General features: G+C 46.4%; 2 protein-coding genes and 1 long non-coding RNA gene across 6 annotated transcripts in view; 2 read left to right on the top strand and 1 right to left on the bottom strand.

Moving 5' to 3' along the window:
- Window positions 1-14,543, bottom strand: part of LOC132393300 (uncharacterized) — a 96,709-nt gene that overhangs the window by 32,718 nt on the left and 49,448 nt on the right. The window lies entirely within an intron of this gene.
- LOC132393298 (uncharacterized) overlaps window positions 1-14,543 on the top strand; it is a 113,426-nt gene that overhangs the window by 50,297 nt on the left and 48,586 nt on the right. The gene's annotated exons all lie outside the window — the stretch shown is intronic.
- LOC132393297 (uncharacterized) overlaps window positions 3,464-14,543 on the top strand; it is a 34,211-nt gene continuing 23,131 nt past the window's right edge. Inside the window, exon 1 of the mRNA XM_059968343.1 lies at window positions 3,464-8,132. The gene's annotated coding sequence lies outside the window, so the exon portion shown is untranslated. The remainder of the gene's footprint in view (window positions 8,133-14,543) is intronic.

Raw genomic sequence — 14,543 nt, 5'->3', positions numbered from 1 at the left:
GGATGTGATTCACAAAGCTGATTAAAATTTTCTTTCTCATGGGACAGGAGTAGACTGTCAGCTCCCATCCAGACACTTCCAGAAACTCAACGCCTACCACATCTTACTGTGGCAATCCTTGTCTCATCTGGTCTGAATAACAGCTGTTACGTTTTACTTTAACCAACTGTATTTAATCACATTCATTCTGCAAAAGCACACCTTGCAAGCTGCCATTATTGGACTTTACTGTATATTGAAAATGTCATGTTTTCATATGATTCCCAGCAATCCCATGCTCTGCATAACCTGCACATTCTCATTTGCCCATTTACTTCTCCTGTTCTTCAACCACTCCTGTTTACCAGGGACAATTTACAACAGCCAATTCGTCAGCACAATTGGCATGTAGGGGAAATCAGGAGTATCTGATCGAAACTATGTGATCATAGACAGATCGTGAAGACTCCTAACCAATAGTACCTGAATGTCAAAATCAAAACTAAAACCTTTCTCTCAACTCCTTCCTCTCACCATAAAATTATGCTCTTACTTTAGGTATCTCTACAAAGGGGAAAAATTAAACAACCTCTGATACCTCTCAATCTGATATGCAACCTAATTCAACTCGTGGACCACTGTTGTTTCTTAATGGTGGAGAATTGTCAATATGAACATAACTGATATTACTTATTCAGACCACAAACAATTGCAAGAAAGTAAAAGATCTTCCTTCTCAAATTGCATGTAGTTAATTTCTTTTTGGAAAACAAAAAGAATAATGTAGCTTGCGCCTTATCTGCCAAAACATGTCTGACATCAGCACAGCTCCCACAACTGGTGTGCTAATTGTGCTCCATTCATTGTATCGCTATGAACTGGTGAAGAAGTCAATAACCCAGCATTGCAATGAAAGTAACAAAAGCCTTAAAACTGCATGAGCCAGCCTTTCATGACAAACATAGCTTGTCCTACTTCGGGTTCTTTCAGTGAATTACTCCTGGGCAAGAACCAAAAATAATATTCAATTGCTCCTAGAAAGGGAACAAGTAGTCTCCTAACAATTTTAGCTTGCTTTTGACAGGTTTCAGTTTTTTGTATCTACCTTCCCATTTGGAGTCACCACCTTAGGCTGTTTGAAAGTCCATTTAGACCATTTCAGTTTTAGTTGTGGTAGCAAATTTGCATCAGTACTTCCTCCAAGACATAAAGATTATCTTTATACTAGCTGGGGCAATGAAGATCTTGGTTTACATTGACCGTATCAAGTTTGTTCATGGCAATTGTTGGTGAGGATTCGACTACTCAGAAAATTGTTGTAAGAGTGAAAACAATTACATGCATTGAATGAAATATTTCTGATAATCTTTCAACATATCCAGCTGCATATAATGAATCGAATTTCATTTAAAAAGAACAAATAACTGTGCACACAGTGTTAAGGCATTTTTGGGGTTAGGACATAAAGCTTCAGTGACCAACCTTCAGATATGAATGTGCATTGAAGATTAAGTCTAAAATGCAACTTTGAACAATAGGCTCCGAAGAACCTTGAAACAAGTTAATTTGAAGAAACGACAGTTAAGTGGAAGACCAGACAACACAGATTGAAATTTATTGTTTGTGTGCATTTGGATGTCTGTAATATTAGTTTGAAGGAGAGAGGTGTGAAAGTGATGTGTGCAAAGGAAGCCTTGCAAATAGGGATTTGTTTGGATGGTCCTGAATTTTTCTCTGATCTTTACCACATAAAATGTTGTGTAAGGTTGGGACAAGCAGACCTTTTCCAGAAAGGGTCTTAAGATGAGGTTTGCTGTATCTTGTTTTGTTGAATAAAGAGGTTGCTTCGTATCTACGAGTACTTTCCTGCAGTGACTTCATTCATGCAACATTTGGTGTCGAGAGTGGGACACCTTCTTGTGATCCGTCATGTGGCCAGCAGTCTTAACATTTGTAAGCAAGTGAGTATTGCTAAAATTAGCACTCACACTTGGACCTGTTCAGGTCAGTGGTACACGGGAGCACGAGGTATCATGAACACAGAGGGATGAACTGGTAGATATAAAAGCAGTGTGTACGCGTGCATGTGTGTTTCTGTAAGGGACGAAACCTTGTGTGTTAATTTGGAGAGACAGAGCTACCTGTTGTGAAGGGTTGTTACTGAAGGTTCAGGACACCAGTGGGGACTCGTAAATTCATTCCAGGAGCTGCATTTCAGCATACGTGCTTTGCAAGTGTGATGCAAAGGAATATATCAAGCAACATGAGTTTAGCTGCACGTAAGTGGCAGATTACAAAGTACACGCTCTGCGGTTTAGTGTGTACTGTTCACCTTGTATCCGTTATGTATGTTTTGCGTTATGTGGGAATTAGCATGGAGATAGTTCAGGGACAGGTTTTACTCAGATATATCTGTCGGGATGGCACCTATTGATGTTAGGCAATTTCAGGTCGAGAACCCTGATGATCCGAGCCAGCCCTTGACCCTGATTACGACCATTCATAAGCCCTTCACCCCCAGGGAGAAACAGAGCATTTTGTCTGAGTTGCCCTCGCATAAAGTCACATGTGGGAATTCGGAATTCTGGCACAAGCACAAGGAAATGCTTGAAATTCACCAAATACACCTTAAAGATATTGGTAAAAGCAAGTGTCCAAGGAATACGTGGGACAGCACGGCCCAGGGGGTGTGGGATGGTGCGTGTCACAGGATGGCCTGGGGGGTGCGGGATGGTACGTGGGACAGGACGGCCCGGGGGGTGCGGGATGGTACGTGGGACAGCACGGCCCGGGGGGTGCGGGATGGTGCGTGGCACAGGACGGCCCGGGGGGTGTGGGATGGTACGTGGGACAGGACGGCCCGGGGGGTGTGTGATGGTTCGTGCGACAGGACAGCCCGGGGGGTATGGGATGGTACGTGGGACAGGATGACCCGGGGGGTGTGGGATGGTACGTGGGACAGGACAGCCCCGGGGGGTACAGGATGGTACGTGGGACAGGACGGCCCGGGGGGTGAGGGATGGTACGTGGGACAGGACGGCCCGGGGGGTGTGGGATGGTACGTGGGACAGGATGGCCCGGGGGGTGAGGGATGGTACGTGGGACAGGACGGCCCGGGTGGTGAGGGATGGTACGTGGGACAGGACGGCCCGGGGGGTGAGGGATGGTACGTGGGACAGGATGGCCCGGGGGGTGTGGGATGGTACGTGGGACAGGACGGCCCGGGGGGTGTGGGATGGTACGTGGGACAGGACGGCCCGGGGGGTGTGGGATGGTACGTGGGACAGGACGGCCCGGGGGGTGAGGGATGGTACGTGGGACAGGACGGCCCGGGGGGTGTGGGATGGTACGTGGGACAGGACGGCCAGGGGGGTGTGGGATGGTACGTGGGACAGGACGGCCCGGGGGGTGTGGGATGGTACGTGGGACAGGACGGCCCGGGGGGTGTGGGATGGTACGTGGGACAGGACGGCCCGGGGGGTGTGGGATGGTACCTGGGACAGGATGGCACAGGAGGTGTGGTACATGGTACCACACCCGGGGGGTGTGGGATGGTACATGGGCAACTACCAGCAACACCAGCAATGAAGAAAGATTTCACCCTCTCAAAGGGGAAGTGAGGCAGCGACTGGGGGGAGGTGAGAGTAACTGGGGAATGATAATGGCAGTGATTCAAAGAGCTGATGAGACAGCCATGGATTATGCAGAATGTAGAAACTGTGCGCATGAGGAGTAATCAGGGTTGGATAATACAGGGAGGGACAACCCAGTTTTCCTGAAAATGCTGAGGGAAGGCCTGAGATCAGCCAACGAGGAAGTTGTCACTCCACTCTTTAAGAAGGGAGGAAGCAAAAGGAAGGAAATTATAGGCCAGTTAGCCTAACCTCAGCATTTGGGAAAGTGTTTGAGTCTATTATTAAGAGTGAGATTTCGAGGTACTTGTAGACTAATGGTAAAATAAGTCAAAGTCAGCATTGTTTCTGTGAAGGGAAATCTTGCCTGACAAATCTGTTAGAGTTAGAAACATAGAAAACCTACAGCACAATACAGGCCCTTTGGCCCACAAAGTTGTGCTGAACAAGTCCACCTTAGAAATTACTAGGCTTACCCATAGCCCTCTATTTTACTAATCTCCATGTACCTATCCAAAAGTCTCTTAAAAGACCCTATCGTATCCGCCTCCACCACCATTCCCGGCAGCCCATTCCACGCACTCACCACTCTGAGTAAAAAACCTACCCCTTATATCTCCTCTGTACCTACTCCCCAGCACCTTAAACCTGTGTCCTCTTGTGGCAACCATTTCTGCCTTGGGAAAAAGCCTCTGACTATTCCCAAGTTATCTTTGAGGAATTAACAGGCAGGGTGGACAAAGGAGAGGTAGTGGATGTAATTTACTTGGATTTTCAGAAGGCATTTGATAAGGGGCCACACATGAGGCTGTTTAATAAGATAAAATCCTATGGCGTTACAGGAGAGATACTGGCATGGATAGCAGAGTGGCTGACAGGCAGGAGGTGATGAGTGGGAATAAAAGGGGCCTTTCTGGTTGGCTGCTGGTGACTAGTGGTGTTCCACAGGGGTCAGTATTGTGACCGCTGCCTTTCACATTGTTTGTCAGTGATTTAGATAATGGAATTGATGGCTTTGTGGCAAAGTTTGTGGATGATATGAAGATAGGTGGAGGGGTAGGTAGTGCTGAGGAAGCAATGCGAATGCAGCAGGACGTGGACAAATTGAAGAATGGGCAAAAAAATGGCAAATGAAATACAGTGTTGGGAAATGTATGGTAATGCATTTTGGTAAAAGGAACAATAGTGCAGACTATTATCTAAATGGGGAGAAGGTTCAAACATCAGAGGTGCAGAGGGACTTAAGGAGTCCTCGTGCAAGACTCCCAGAAAGTTAATTTACAGGTTGAGTCTGTGGTAAAGAAGGCAAATGAAAATTTGGCATTTATTTCAAGGGGAATAGAGGATAAAAGCAAGGAGATATAAGACAGTAGTCAGGCCACACTTGGAGTATTGTCAACAGTTTTGGAACTGAGAGGATGTGTTGCCATTGGAGAGAGTCCAGAGGAGGTTCACGAGGATGATTCTGAGAAAGAAGAGGTTAACATATGAGTAGAGTTTGGCAGTTTTGGGTCTGTACTCACTGGAATTTAGAAGAATGCTAGGGGATCTCATTGAAACCTTCCGAATGTTGAAAGGACTAGATAGAGTGGATGTGGAGAGGATATTCACATCCTCTAAAGGGCACAGCACAAAACTGAGGGGCGACCTTTTAGAAAAGAGGTAAGGAGGAATTTTTTTATCCCGAGAGTAGTGAATCTGTGGAATATTCTGCCACAGACTGAGGTGGAGGCCAAGTCTGTGCGTATATTTAAGGCAGAAGTGGATCGTTTCTTGATCAGTCAGGACTTCAAAGGATATGGCGAGAAGGCTCGTGTATGGGATTGAGTGGGATCCAGGATCAGCCATAATAGAATGGTGGAGCAGGCTGAATGGTCTAATTCTGCTCCTGGTCTGAGGGTCTGAGTTTTAGATTTAGGGATAGTGGTGGGGTCAACCCACTCTGCAGTAGTTTCATGGACCAGTGAGACAGACCAAAGAAAGTAAAGTAGCCAAAGTGGATGCAGCTGCTGTGACGCCACAGAGAGTTTGCTTTGTGTGCCAGCAATCAGGACACCGAGCAAAGGACTGCCGGATCAGACATAAAACACTGAAGGCATTGTGGCCGATTGGGACATAGTTGGAAGCAGTGTCCAAAAAAGAGGAAAGAAAAACATGTGAAAGTCACAGCAGACACGCAATCTCTCACTCTGTCAATACCCACTCTGACCAAACTGACTGCTGATCAGATCACAGAACTGGTGAAGACGGCTTCTACGTTAGAAGATAAAGTGATGGTGGCTCGCACTGCCAGTGCTGGTGACCCATGGATGTACTCAATAGCATTGTCGGGTGGGGGGTGACGGCAATGCGATATGTTAGTTGATGCAGGGACACCGGTGTCAACTGACCTACCCTTGCCAACAACTGGACAGACTATTTGTATTACGGGCGTAGGAAGAAAGGCAGTGAAGAACAAAAGTGAGTTGTAGGTACTCAAACTCGGTGGCATGCAACGTCCAGTTTCCAGCACAGTCCAAGTAGGATCCTATCCTTGGAACAGACATCCTAAGGAAAGCAGGGACCATTATAGATTCAGGAAAGGAAGAAATAATATGGGAAACCAGGAGCAGCGAACACTTACAACCAAAAGAGTACACAACGTAGCCAGCATAGCTGCAGCCATCCCCATCATCAGAGAGTGGAGCCAGATCAGTGTATCAGTTACCTTGTCAACAGTTCCCAGCAATGTGGGCGAGACACGAGCAAGGTTGTGGTCGAGTAACAATAAACCCAGTTAAAATGGAGTGGAGCCCACATAAACCCCATAAGCAGTACCCTACAAAAACTGATGCATCGACAGCTGTTCACAAGACAGTAATGATAGTTGGGGACACTGGAATGAAACCTGTGAACACCACTCTAACCGGGGGGAGGCACACGAGTGCCAAGTGGAAACAGAGCAGGAAGATGTTAACGGTGTGAAGGAGACACCCCTGGAAGGGGAAGCAGGGGTGATTTTTATACTGGTGGCAGTCTGGTAAATATATTTACAGACAGCCTGTTGACTTCGGGGTGGGGCGTGATTCCTGATTATCTGATGGCATGGGCACAATGAGGATTTGTAACCCCAACGGGGGCAGGTATTTAGCATGGGCACCTAATACGACAGCCACCGGAAGCAATGAATCTGCAGCAAAGGTGACAATGATTAAAGGAAAAGTTCACCAGAAAGGGGAGAGCAAGGAGCAGAAAGGAAATGAGTGGGCAGACATCACCGTGAAGAGGGCAGCAGAGGAACAAGAGGCAACTGAGATTGCAAGTGTGCAGGAAGAAACAACTGAAGCTAGTTCAGTAAAACTATATGAAGGGGTGGAGACAGAAGAGAAGGGGAAATGGAGGAGAAAGGGAGCAAAGGAGGGACCAGTTGGGAGCTAGACCCAGGATGGAGTCGCAGTGGCCCTACTATGAATTAGGCAGATACGACTGGAGTTGTATCATGGTGTGATGTATCAAGAGCGCAGAGTATGATCACGACCCTCCAACAGGACAGGTGCTGGCCACAGATGGGCGGGGATGTTGATAAATTACGTTGCCATTGTGCTGTTGGCAAGGGCATAAAGCCACAGCTGGCAACCATGCACAGCCTAGGGGACCCTGGGAAAACAGGGGGAGAAGCCATTAGCTAGTAAACATGGATCACTTCAACCAGTGGGTCAAGGCATTCCCAACAAGGGACTACACCAACAGCATTGCAGGACATATTCGAGTGTAGGAAATCCTCCCAAGGTGGGGAACCCCAGTCTAGATAGACTTGGATCAGGGAACACATTGCACAAGGAAAATAATGAAAGAAATATGTCCACTGTTAAGGATTTGCCAATAGTTCCACATATCCTACCGCCCTTAGAGTTCAGGAATGGTAGAAGGGATGAACCAAACAATCAAGAACATCTCTGCTAAAGCTATAACTGAGACAGGAAAGACATGATGTATTACCAGAAATCCCAAATGGCATGCTGGGTCCCTACAAATTATTGAAAGGGCATCAAAGCGACTCCCTTATGAGGAATACAGGTTACGGAGAGCTTGGTTCTTGCAGCAATAGAATGACACAGCATGTGAAAGACCTTTTGTAACTAACTTAAAGTGCTGAAGCACCAAGCAGAACAACAGCAGCACATTGGTGATCGGAGAGAGCTGGAGGAAAAGGAGGTAGTCCTCCCACAGCTGGGTGAGGGTGCAGGGCTTGCTCCCAGATGGATAGGACCACAGATGGTAGTTTTAACAAAAGACACTTGTGTCTGTGTGCAGACTCAGCGAGACAGCCAGGGGAAACACTGGACTCTGATTAAACTATATGACTCACGTTCTTGTTGCCCCCATAGACGGAGTGGGGGATCAAGTGTACCCAGTAGCCGTGTAATTAGGAGGACCTAAGAGATGAACACCAGCCAGCCACACCAGACCTGACCACAGCCGATGGAAGCAGACCCAGAGCAAACACGAAGGCAGAGGACACTGAGAGCATGACGGAACCCTGTGAGTAGCATGTTAAAGTGTAATGGTAACGGTACTCTGTAATGGAGGCTGGTTGCTGATGGTAAATGATTAGTCGAAGAGCATAGAATAGAAAAGATATTAAGGAAATTAGATGGGGAGGGATTTAAGTTAGAACAGAGACATCAGGTTCCACAACTTTGATGGCATGACAGACTGAGAAAGATGCACATGACTTCTGAAGGCAGTCACCCCCAGTCTGAATGGGGAGTGAACAGAAATGAGCCAGGCTCTTTCAGTGGTCAGGCCAGTGATTGACTGCACAGTTCAGAAGGGGTGCCACTGGAGAGAGGTCCTTGCAGTCACTTAAATAGAGAACACATGAACCCCTTCCTGTACGTCGATGTGAGGGCCTGTGAGCCTGATACATTGACCTTGCTGGTATCCCTGGAAAGAGAAGTGTTTTAGCAACTAGAGAATGAAGGGATGAAGACCCAATGTGATTAAGCTGCAATCGGTCAGCAGGGAAAGCTCCAACAGGCATACAAATGAAACTACGCTTCTAAAGACTGTTGCTCAAATTTCTGGAACAATCTCTCTGCTTTGCATTTTGTAGGTAGCCATTAGGGTAGATGTATATGCACGTAAGTCATTGGGAGGGTTCCGAAGCAGGGCATTTCTGTGGCCCTATTTGAATAGATCCTCCTTAAGGTTGGCTTTTTCCTAGTACAAATTTATTTTGTCCAGGAGGGACAAGAGGAGGGACTTTTAGGGTGTTTTCTTGCATTATGACATTAATTGAATATTGACTTCAGTAACCAACCTTCAGATCTGGATATAGAAATATAGAAAACGTACAGCATGATACAGGCTCTTTGGCCCACAAAGCTGTGCTGAGCATGTCCTTACCTTAGAAATTACCTAGGGTTACCCACAGCTTTATTTTTCTGAGCTCCATGTACCTGTCCAGGAGGCTCTTAAAAACCCTATTGTATCCGCCTCCACCACTGTCACCGGCAGCCCGTTCCATGCACTCACCACTCTCTGCATAAAAAACTAACCCGACATCTCCTCCGTACCTGCTTCCAAGCACCTTAAAACTGTGCTCTCCCGTGTTAGCCATTTCAAACCTGACTATCCACATGATCAATGCCTCTCATCATCTTATACACCTCTATCAGGTCACCTCTCATCCTCCATCACTCCAAGGAGAAAAGGCCGAGTTCACTCAACCTATTCTCATAAAGCATGCTCTCCAATCCAGGCAACATCCTTGTAAATCTCCTCTGCACCCTTTCTATAGTTTCTATAGTGAGGTGACCAGAACTGAGTACAGTACTCCGTGGGGTCTGACCAGGGTCCTATATAGCTGTAACATTACCTCTCAGCTCTTGAACGCAATCCCATGGCTGATGAAGGCCATTCATCAACTTCATTCATCAACTGTATGCATTCTTAACCATAGAGTCAACTTGCGCAGCTGCTTTGAGTGTACTATAGACAGGCCCCAAGATCCCTCTGATCCTCCACACTGCCAAGAGTCTTAGCATTAATACTATATTCTGCCATCATATTTGACCTACCAAAATGAACCACCTCACACTTATCTGGGTTGAACTCCATCTGCCACTTCTCAGCCCAGTTTTGCATCCTATCAATGTCCCGCTGTAAACTCTGACAGCCCTCCTCACTATCCACAACACCCCCAAACTTTGTGTCATCAGCAAACTTACTAACCCATCCCTCCACTTCCTCATCCAGGTCATTTATAAACATCATGTCCTAGAACAGAACCCTGAGGCACACCTCCACGCAGAATATGACCCGTCTACAACCACTCTTTGCTTTCTGTGGGCAAGCCAATTCTGGATCCACAAAGCAATGTCCCCTTGGATCCCATGTCTCCTTACTTTCTCAATAAGCCTTGTATGGGGTACCTTATCAAATGCCTTGCTGAAATCCATATCCATATCTGTTCAGAGTTGCATTTTAGTTTTAACCTTCAATATGCGAAGGAGGGAGTTGTGAAAGTGGTGTGCTCAAAGGAAGCATTGTAAATATGGAATTGTGCTGACGGTTATTGTGGAGAAGATGTTAGAGTCACAGAGTCATAGAAGTACAGCACAGAAGCAGGCCTGGCTCACCTAGTCCATGCTGAATCATTTAACCTGCCTACTTCCATCGACCCAATCAGAATAAGTCACTCATATCCAATATTCACATATCTGGTCCCTTTGAATAGCTTTCAATAACATTCCCACAACTGACATCAGGTTCACCGGCCTATAATTTCCTGGTTTATTTATAGAGCCTTAAACAGCAGGACAGTCAGAATGAGAAACTATGCCCGCATACCCCTACCATCCATTTACCTACTCAAACTCCTCTTAACCATTGAAATCAAGCTTGCATGCGCCACTGGTTGGTCCCACTGAAGTGCAACCCCTAGCACTTGCCTACAGTAAATTCCATCTGCCATTTCTCAGCCCACTTTTTACAGCTGGTCCAAATCCCACTGCAAGCTCTGATTGTTTTCCTCGCTGTCCACTACCACCCCCCCCCCCCCCCCCCGCCTCCCCCAGTCTTGGTGTCATCTGCAAATTTGCAGATCCAGTTAACCACATTATCGTCCTGATCGTCGATATAGATGACAGACAACAACAGACCCAGCAATGATCCCTGCAGCACTCCACGAGTCACAGGCCTCCGGTAAGAAAGTCAACCCTCTACTACCGCTCTCTGGCTTCTCCCACAAAGCCAGTGTCTAATCCAATTTACTACCCCATCCTGAATGCTGACTAACTGAACCTCCTTGACCAGCCTCCCATGTGGGACCTTTTCAAATGCCTTGCTGAAGTCCATGTAGACAACATTCACTGCCTTGTCTTCATCAACTTTCCTGGCAACTTACTTGAAAAACTCTGTAAGATTGGTTATACCTAATCTGTCCATGTCTATCCAAATACTCATTCATCTGGTCCAGTAGATTAGCTTCCAATAACTTTCCCACAACTGATGTCAGGCTCACCAGCCTATAATTTCCTGGGTTATTTTCAGAGCCTTTCTTCGTTGCGATGGAGAATGGGGTGAACCCAAACACTGGACACAGAGTAATCTGAAGTGTTTATCAATGGTTACAGGGAAGGCCGGGGAGCGAGGACTAGGCAGAGGAAAGCAGAGGAGCATGGAAGGCTTGACTGGGGATCGAAACCCGGTCATTACGGTGGGAACGCGGCGTTTAACCACCAAGCCAACGGAGAGTGTAGGTGGGCGGTGGAACGAGGTGGAGGCAGGATTGCAGACCAGGGTGCAAGTGTGGCTTGAGGAGAACAGCAGAGTGGAAGGATAAACGGGAAGACAGGTGGCATGCAATGCTCCTGTTAACATGGAGAGAGAGTTAACACTGGAAAACAGCATGGGAACAGGACTTAGAATACACAATTCTAAGTGGTGGAGAGACTGGGTTAGCACCGGAAAACAGCGCAGAAACAGAACTTAGAATACACAATTCTCAGCAGCCAAGAGACAGAATTAACATAGGCAAACAGCATGGGAACAGAACTTAGAATACATAATTCTAAGTGGTCGAGAGACATGGTTAACGCAGGCAAACAGCACTGGTGAACAGAGGAGCAGGAGGCAGGCAAAGCTTTTCTAGACACAGGGTGTTGCTGGAGCTGAATGGCAAGCAGGAGACAAATAGCGGGCAAAACTTATCTTGACACGGAGCAAGCGGCAGACAATACTTTTCTTAACACGGAGAGACAGAGTTACACAGGTAAATCTTGGTACTGAAATAAAACTTAGAATACTTATCTTGACACAGAGAGACAGAATTTCAAAAGTAAACCTTAGTACTAAGTATAACTTAGAACACACCATTCTAAGCAGCTGGGAATGTGAATTACTGCACTGGCTGAAGCAACAGTCTGGCCACGAGTAGATACAAAGCTGGGGTTTTTATGCTGTAGGTTTAGAAGAGAATCAGGTGCCACAATCAAGGAGCCCAGGATAACATGGGAAAAGGGAATTAGGATAATAAGAGGAATTAACGGAACTTGAACAGCAGAACAACATTAGCTATCTTCTTATCCTCCAGTACCTGACCTTTTGCTAAGAATGATTTAAATATCTTTTCTAAGGCCCCTGTAATTTCTACACTTACCTCTCACAAGGTCCAAGGGAACATCTTGTGAGGCCCTGGGGATTTATCCACCATAATTTGCCTCAAAGCAGCAAACACCTCCTCCCCTGAAATCTGTACAGTGTTCATGAAGTCAATGCTGCTTTGCCTCACTTCTGTAGACTCTGTGTCCATCTCCTTAGTAAATACTGATGCAAAAGTATTTATGTAAGACTCTCCCTCGCCTCCACTCATGGATTACCATTCTGATCTTCCAAAGAAACTATTTTGTCCCTTGCAATCCTTTTGCTTTTAACATATCTGTAGAAACCCTCAGGATTATCTTTCACCTTGTCTGTTAGGACAACCTCTTGGCTTTTTTAATCCCTCCCACTTTTTCATGTTGAAAACAATGGAACCTCAGAATACTGTTGCCAGTCCTGCCTTTTCCACAACCAAATCTCACTAATGGCTACAATGTCATAATTCCATATGTTGATCCATGCCCTGAGCTCGTCTGTCTTTCCTACGATACTTTTGCATTGAAATATACATGGCTCAGGACACTGGCTGCACCCTTTGATTCCTGACTTTTTCTGAGGGCTTAGCAACATTTGTCTCCACAACCTCTCCATTGTCTGTTCTGGCACGTTGGTTCCCATCCCCCTGCAACTCCAGTTTAAACCACTCCGTGTAGCTCTAGCAAATCCTCCCACTACGATATTAATCCCCCTTCCATTCAGGAGTACGCCATCTCTTCTGTACAGGTCCCACCTTTCCTGGAAGAGAGCCCAATGTTCCAAAAACCTGATTTACTCCTCCTACATCAACTAGTTAGCTATGTGATAAGCTGTATAATCTTCCTATTTCTGACCTCACCAGCTCATGGCATGGGTAGCAATCCTGAGATCACAACCCTGGACATCCTGCCTTTTAACTTTGTACCTATCTCCCTGAACTCACTTTGCAGGACCTCATCACTCCTCCTACCTATGTAATTGTACCTACATGGACCATGACCTCTATCCGTTCACCCTCCCACTTAAGATTCCTGAAGACTTAATCCGAGATGTCTCAGACCTTGGCACTCGGGAGGCAACACACTATCCAAGAATCTCATTCTCATCGATAGAACCTCCTCTCTGTTCCCCTAACTAATAAATCCCCTATCACCACAGCTTCCCTCTTCACTCTCCTTCCCTTCTAAATCACAGAGCCAGACTCAGTGCCAGAGACCTGACTGCTGTGGCTTTCCTCTGCTTGGCCAGCAGTATCCAAAGTGGTATACCTGTTGTTGAGAGGAATGGCCACAGGGGTTCTCTGCACTGACTGTTTAACCCCTTTTCCTTTCCTGACTGTCACCCATTCTCTTGTATCCTGCACCTTGGGTGTAACCTTCTCCCTATATGTCCTACCTATTACCCCCTCATCCTCCCGAATGATCTGGACTTTGTCCACTTCCTTAACACGGAGTGCTATAAGCTGCAGCTGGATGCACTTCTCGCAGGTGTAGTTGTCACGGACACTGGAGGTCATCCTGCCTTCCGAGGAGCATTCAACGATGCTTCCTGGAATCCCTACTGTTCTAACTGAGCAAATGTAAAGAAGGAAAAAACAATAAATAAACTCTGGGGGGGGGGGGAGGGGGGAATCTACCTACAGCTTTTCACCTTCTCTTCCTCAAGCATCTCCTTGTTGAAGTCTCGAAGAGCTAAAGCCTCAAAACCCCACTCTAACAAGGACCTCTCCAACAAAGGTCACTCTACTTATGCTGCCTTATTTTAATTTGTTCTTGCCTTTCAATCCCAATCCCTGACTGGCTGCTGCTCAAAACACCAAACGACCACGTGTCACTGCCTTATGTACTCAATCGGCGAACCTGAGTGAGCTACCCCTTCTCATTGCTACTCAAATCCGAACTGACTGGGGTCTGCAAGTGAGGAGATTGTGGATCCAGTTGTAGGGGTCCTGAGGCCTAGGTCTTGAAGCATATTGGTTAGTTTTGAGGGGATGATAGTGTTGAATGCAGAGCTGTAGTCAGTGAAGAGCATCCTGATGTACATATCCTCACTGTTTAGATGTTCCAGGGTTGAGTGAAGAGCCAATGAAATGGCATTTTCTGTTGACTTTTCGTGATGATAAGCAAATTGGAGTGGATCCAAGTCACTCCTCAGGCAAGAGGTGATATGCTTTATCACCAACTGCTCAAAGCACTTCATCCCAGTGCACATAAGTTACTGAATGATAATAACACAACCATAAGCTATCATAAGTTGTAGGAGCAGAACTGGACCATTCAGCCCATGACGTCTTTAGATCTACATTACTAT

The sequence above is a fragment of the Hypanus sabinus genome, chromosome 4, assembly GCF_030144855.1.
Source record: "Hypanus sabinus isolate sHypSab1 chromosome 4, sHypSab1.hap1, whole genome shotgun sequence".
Lineage (NCBI taxonomy): Eukaryota > Metazoa > Chordata > Chondrichthyes > Myliobatiformes > Dasyatidae > Hypanus > Hypanus sabinus.
The sequence above is the reverse complement of the archived record's forward strand: the minus strand, read 5'-3'. Positions and strand labels throughout refer to the sequence as shown.